Source organism: Giraffa tippelskirchi, chromosome 3, assembly GCF_054371585.1.
Source record: "Giraffa tippelskirchi isolate mGirTip1 chromosome 3, T2T-mGirTip1v1.2.pri, whole genome shotgun sequence".
NCBI lineage: Eukaryota > Metazoa > Chordata > Mammalia > Artiodactyla > Giraffidae > Giraffa > Giraffa tippelskirchi.
In genome coordinates, this window is record NC_137277.1 from 184,609,983 (window position 1) to 184,615,557 (window position 5,575).

The 5,575-nt window shown below is 54.8% G+C and overlaps 1 long non-coding RNA gene across 1 annotated transcript; it reads right to left on the minus strand.

Moving 5' to 3' along the window:
- Window positions 1–2,261: 2,261 nt before the first annotated feature.
- On the minus strand, window positions 2,262–4,990 carry LOC145543829 (uncharacterized). Its single transcript, XR_014081083.1, has 3 exons — window positions 4,738–4,990; window positions 4,568–4,665; window positions 2,262–3,257 (listed from the first exon to the last, which is right to left on the minus strand). It is a non-coding gene; the product is annotated as an uncharacterized LOC145543829 (long non-coding RNA).
- Between the last annotated feature and the right edge of the window lie 585 nt (window positions 4,991–5,575).

The following is a 5,575-nucleotide window of genomic DNA, read 5'->3' on the forward strand; positions in this document are numbered from 1 at the left end:
TTCTACGCCCCGATGAATCAGATGGACCAACAGGGAGACTCGAGCGTGACGTGATGTACTTAGTGCTAAATAGGGAAGGAGGCATGAGGTGCTTTCAATGAGCAACAGGATGCCATCACCCAGGATGGGGAGCTGGGAGGTTTTCTGGAGGAGCTGAATCTCATCAGATGGGTGAGAGTCAGCTGGGTGGAAGGGGCATTCCTGGCCGTTATGGCAGCATGAGCAAAGCCGGGAGGCATGAAGCAACTGTCTTACACAAAGGGTTCCTGCTGCAAACCCTCATCTTCAGGATGGGAGTCACAGACACTTCTTTATCCTGAGCAGGTGTTTGTACACAGCAGGCAGTGAAACAGACTGCTGCTGCCGCCCCTAAGGCTAGAGAGTGAGCTCCCCGGCACCTGGAACATTTAAGCACAAATAGTCATGGGCCAGGTGTGGGCTTCCAGCCTCAAACACTTTCCTGTCTGTGTTGCAGAGGGGGTTGATGCCTGTGGGCTCTGTTGCCCAGGCTCCCTTGCCAGACAGTTTTCAGTTACGTTCTGCCCCGTCAAGGTACCGGGGGAAATGGAGGAGGGAGGCATAAACGGAAAAGCTGGACTATTCCTCTCGAGTTCAAGTCTGCCCCAGGGGGTGGGGGGTCACTGGACGCTGCTGCATTTCCTCTGCGCTCCACCCAGCCAGGTGCCAGCTGGCACCGAGTAGCCTGGGATCCTGGGCCCTGCACACCCCAGTGCCTCCCCTGGTCCCTCCACCCCCGGGTGGTGGCAGTTTCCCATGGTGGCTGATCTCTGGGTTGACTCATCATTCCCTGCTTTGGCTTCTCAGCTCCCCATAAACAACCTGGGGAACCAGTGCCCTGTTTTAAGTACATCTGTCTGAAATACCCTTGGACTGCAAGGCCATCAAACCAGTCAATCAACCCTGAACATTCATTGAAAGGACGGATGCTGAAGCTGAAGCTCCAATACTTTGGCCACCTGATGCGAAAAGACTCATTGGAAAAGACCCTGATGCTGGGAAAGATTGAGGGCAAAAGGAAAAGGGAGCGGCAGAGGATGAGATGGTCAGGTAGCATCACCAACTCAATGGACATGAATTTGAGAAAACTCCAGGAGGCAGTGGAGGACAGAGGAGCCTGGCATGCTGCAGTGCATAGGATTGCAAAGAGTCGGACAAGACTTAGTGACTAAACAACAACAATCTGAAATACCTAGAGTGTGTCTGTTATTTAATTGGGCCTGAAATGACACAAGCCCTTACTGAAGCCACGTGAAAAGCCTTGTCCTGAGAAAGCAGGGATAGAGGTTGATCCAGAAGGTCCTTCGTAAGCCTTTGACTCTCACCCAGGTCCTCCCCTCCCATCCCAGGGCCATCTTCCCTCTGACGTGGCACCGGACAGGCTGCCTCCCCCCAGACAGGTCCTAGAGCAGAGACTGAACCTCCTCCAGACCATCAGACAAGTCCAGTAGCCTTTCATGGTCACCAGAGCAGAGAGCCCTTCTGAGTGGCAGGGAAGAACTGCAGGGCACTGGAGAAGACTCTGCGCGATTTTATGCCCTGGGGTCTGATGCAAGCCAGGAAAGGCCGCCAGTGCCCTCTGGGCCAGCATCCTCATTTGAGGAGGAAGAGCAAGGGTCAGAAAGGGGAAATGGCTCCCTCTGAACCCAGGCCTCCTGACTCCTGGCCTGGTGTCCTTTCTCCTCCTGTGTTGTCCTGTCCCCGGCCACCTCCCAGGAGTGAATCGGGGTCTTCAGGGCTGCTGGCACCCTGGCAGGGACTGGTGCTGCTGTGGCCTGGCCAGCCCACCCTTGAGAAGGTTTTCTACGCAGCCCTAAGCATTTAAAAGTGACAAGCTAGGGATTTCCCTGGTGGCCCAGTGGTTAAGGCTATCGCTTCCAGTGCAGGGGGTATGGGTTTAATCCCCGGTCAAGGAAGTAAGATCCCACACGCCACGGAGCAGCCCAAAAATACAAGAACAGAAGTGAAAAGTTAGAGATAACCTAAGTGACGTCAGCAGGAGTTCAGTCGTAAAGCATAGTCGGCCCACCCCCGGGCAGCTGTTTGACCAAATTCAACGTGACTTGGTCTGCCCTGTGTGTTTGGGGTGCAGAGAGCTCAGAGCAAAGGTCAGTGGCAGGGGCAGGGTGGGAGATGAGATGGAAGGATAGCTCATTTTTCACAATAAATCCTTTATGCTGTTTACGTGGCTGAAATGGGCACAGCATTGTTCTAAGAACAGTAAAGTTGTTTTTCATATTTGATTTTTTTTTTAAAAAAAAAGAATAAGATTGTGCTCAAGGTGCTGACGTGGAAACCTGTTCCTCATAAATGAACCATCACTGTGTGTAGCGCTCCCTTTGGGAGGAAAAGAGATTTACTTCCATGAGGAAAGAAAAATGCTTGAAGGAGCCCCACCAATCTATTGACAGAGGTTAAGATTTGGGGAGAGAGAGCTATGAAAAGGGCCTTTGCTTTGTACTCTATACACTTTGGAACTGCTTCATATTTTTACAGCGAGCTTGTTTTATTTTTGTCACTTAAAGACGAGAGGAAGAAAACATGTTTTCAGTTAAAAATGCCCACAGTTGGCTGGAGTCTCCTCTGGTCTCTGGGCATGTGGCTGGCTCAGCCTGACCCTCCTCTGGCTAAGGAAAGGGGCAGTCTAGGAGCCCCCTCCATGCCTCAGACAGCTGTGTCTGTGCTTTTAGGACGCCCAAGAAAGGAAAGGATGGGAGAGAGCTGGCAAAGGCCCCGATGTCAGATAAGCCTACCTCGTACAAAGAGGAGGTTGGAGGCTCCTGTGTCTTCTCTGCATTCTGCACCTAGTCTTGTGCTCAGCCCTGCATGGAAAAGGAACCCAGACAAATGAAGGGGTGGGAGCTGGGAGATCAGAGCTAGAGCATCCTGATGGAGGGTGGCTGGCGGGACCAGAGAGCAGACCCAGATAACTGTAATCTGTGTGTGGATTAGACACGTGATGTGCTCTATGCAGGGACTTCCCAGGTGGCTCAGTGGTCAAAAAAATCCTCCTGCCAATGCAGGAGACACAGGAGATGAGGGTTCGATTCCTGGGTCAGGAAGATCCCCTGGAGGAGGGCATGACAACCCACTCCAGTATTCTTGCTTGGAGAATCCCATGGACAGAGGAGCCTGGCGGGCTACAGTCCATGGGGTCACAAAGAGTCGGACACGACTGAGCGACTAAGCACGAGGCCCACACGTGCTCTTTGCAGTCCCAGGAGAATGGACTGGAACCCCTAGAGGAGATAAAGGATATAAAGCTGGGCTCTGCAAAAGGGAGAACTGCCAACAAACCTGCCTAAGACTGAACTGAGCTGTCTCGAGGGGTGGGGAGTGAGCATCCTGTTATCAGAGGAAACCAAGCTGAGGTGGATGATGCCCAGCAGGACTCCATAGAAGTGACCAGTCAGTGGATGGAGGGATGGGTTTTTGGACCTCCCTTCCACCCTGAGAGTCCGTGATCCTGTGACTGGGGGACCCAGGACTGGAACAGCCCCCTTGTCGGTTCCTCACTTTGGGCCAAGAGCTAAGCGGAGGGTTCTGCAAGCACAAGTGCCTCCAGCCTCCCAGCAAAGCGGAAGGCAGGGAGGAAACGGCTCAGGGCGCCAGAGTGACACTGGCAGGCTCCACCCCCGCAGGGCGCCCTCCCAGAGATGTCCCACGGGCACCCCTTTCAAATCCCCATCAGCTGTGCTGGGGAGAAAATGTCATTTCTAGAAAGACCCATCTTGCTAAGGATCATGATCCGCAGATGGGCATTAGACGTCTGGGGTTTTTTGAGGGTGTGGCAACTCCAGGGACCAGTCCAAACCCCTGCCTCCGATGAGGGTGCCTGGGAGAATACGTTCCGGAGCCTCCCTGGGCACCTTTCTGAGCCCCTTTCTGGGGCCTCCTGGGTCCCTCTCTGGCCCCACTTTGGGCCTTCCCACATCTTCCCAAATTTGGGGACATTAGGCTCTTCTTGCCCCTTGAGCGCCCCCACTTTGCGCCCCACTGCTGCCCTTTAATCCACCCTGGCTGCTCCCAGGGACCAGGGCCTCCGGACAGGTGTCTCCTCCTCCCGCCTCCCAGCAGCCCTGCCCAAAGCCCTCCTGCTCTTCCACGATCTCAGCAGGACAGCCTCTCTCTGCTTCAAGGGAATGACATATGTCCTCAGACACACGCTGACCTCCTGAGATGGATACACAAGCCCCCTGCAAAGGGCCCCCCGGCCCAAGATGGGGGGCGTCGAGGAGTCACATGTGCGCCCTGGGAAAGCCGTCTGCGGCCCTCATGAGGCCTTCCAGCTCCGGCCCAGCCCCCCATGCTCTCTCTGCTCTCACTGCCCTGGCCTTCCTAGCACCTCAACCACACTAGCTCTTCCCTTCCTCGGGGCTGTCCCTGCCCGGGGCACTCCCCTAAAGAGCTTCCCACCCTGACCTCCCACGTCTTAGCCTCGGTCAGATGTCACCTTCCCCAGAGGCCTTCGCTGGCCACCTACTCAGCGCCCAGCCTCGGAGGCGGCTGTGTCCCACCCACGCCCACCCTCCACCCCACACCGGCTTACCACCCCGGAAAACTCTCCCTGGCCTTCGGGTTGACTGCCGGTTTCCAGCCTCGTAGGTCACCTCGGGGGACCAGGACTCCATCTGTTGTGAGAAGGGCCTGCCAGGCACAAAAGCAGGTGTGTTATAGATGCTCATTCCAGGAACAAATGAGCAGCACTTGGCAACTTACATGGTGTCCTCGGATCCGCAACACATTCAGTCCACACAAGCCCGGCAGTAGGTGGTTTCTCAGCCCTTTCGAAGATGAGCAAACTGAGGCTCAGAGAGGTGAAGGGACCTGCCTGAGGTCACACAGCCAGCAAGCGGCAGAACCGGGACACAAGCCTGTCGTTCTGATGCTAAAACCCTTGCCCGCTTTTCGACAGGATGCTGTGAATTCCGGCCCTGGTAACACGTTCTGTGGGCTGCTTCTCGCCTTGTGCCAGGAAGCCACTCTGAGTCCTGCCCTGCCCAGCCGGTCACCCAGGGGCTGCTGTGGTCAAGGTCTGCTTAGGGACCAACTGTCCCGCAGGGGTCAGCTGTGCAGGGAGCCAGAATTGGCCTCGGCCTTTCCTGGCTGTATGACCCAGGGACAGCCACCCACTCCTCTGGGCTTTGGTTTCCTCACCCGGAAAATGGACATCTTAATAACCCTCACAGTCTGCTACAGAGCCAGAGTCCAGTCAATGGAGACCACGATTAATGTTATTTATTCTTCTGCAAATAAATTAAAAGCTTTTCAATACAAAAGTACAACCTCAGTACATTCCTGTTACCAAAACATTGCAAATAAAGATGAAGAGCTCCTAGCAACCGCTGTTGGCTTGGTGAGTAATTTCCATTCCAGACCTTTCCACCGCATCTGGAGAGATAAGGCGGGGGAAGGGGTACGGCGGCGGGCGGTGGCGGGGGGGGGATGGGGAGTTAAAAAAATGAACATCACCATCCTGTGTGGCTTGGCCTGAACTTGATTTTCCCATCAGCACTTTGGCTCAGAGATGTCCTGGTGCTTCCAGGATGTGTTTCCC